The sequence below is a fragment of the Micropterus dolomieu genome, linkage group LG02 (assembly GCF_021292245.1).
Source record: "Micropterus dolomieu isolate WLL.071019.BEF.003 ecotype Adirondacks linkage group LG02, ASM2129224v1, whole genome shotgun sequence".
NCBI lineage: Eukaryota > Metazoa > Chordata > Actinopteri > Centrarchiformes > Centrarchidae > Micropterus > Micropterus dolomieu.
Genome location: NC_060151.1, coordinates 10,230,435 through 10,231,198, shown reverse-complemented (window position 1 = coordinate 10,231,198; position 764 = coordinate 10,230,435). Strand labels below are relative to the sequence as shown.

Below are 764 nucleotides of genomic sequence, written 5' to 3'. Positions count from 1 at the left end.
AAAAAAAAGGAGGTGATGAAAATGGATGTCAATGGAAAAATAAAAGGGGTTCAAATGGATGTGAAATTAAAAATAGTGATAAATATTCAAGTGATTTGATTAATTTTAAGTTGATTTGATTAAAACAGTAGTGATAGAATGAAAAAATAACCATTTTTTATTTATCAATCATCATTCACAACGCAAAATTGGCATTCATCATTTAAAGCAGGTAGCCTCAAGGGTTAAATAGTAAAAGGGAGGTGATGAAAACGCATGTGAATTGAAATACAGAGGGTTAAATTTAAGGTAAATTGAAATCTAAAGTAATAAATTGTCAACTGATGTGATAAACTTAATTTACCATTCATCGTTCACCGCATGTAATTTTTGTTACTACCTGCTGAAACTGTCAATCACAAACCACACCCCCTGACGAACTGATCGAGGTTTTGGCTCTCAACTCGTCAAATTCAAATTAGCTTTATTGGCATGAATGTATAACAATATTGCTAAAGCATCATACAAACTGCTACTGAACTCATCCTCTGAGTACGTTGTTTCGGTGAGTGAAATTGTAGTATTTCATTTATGTGTTAGCAATAATTCACAGGTATCGTTGTCGGCGTAAATTGCATTTTAGTGTAGCAAGACGAGGGTGTGATTCTATTTAAATACGTAATAACTTAAGTTGCCAACAACGCCACCTAGGGAATTTTGCCCTAGGAAATAATATTGATAGGTCACACAAGTTCGTATGAAATAAGGCCAGGGCAGAGAGTGTT

The 764-nt window shown here is 33.6% G+C and overlaps 1 protein-coding gene across 2 annotated transcripts in view; it reads right to left on the bottom strand.

The window, feature by feature from the left end:
- Positions 1 to 764, bottom strand: part of LOC123986178 (GTPase IMAP family member 7-like) — a 14,772-nt gene that overhangs the window by 5,713 nt on the left and 8,295 nt on the right. The window lies entirely within an intron of this gene.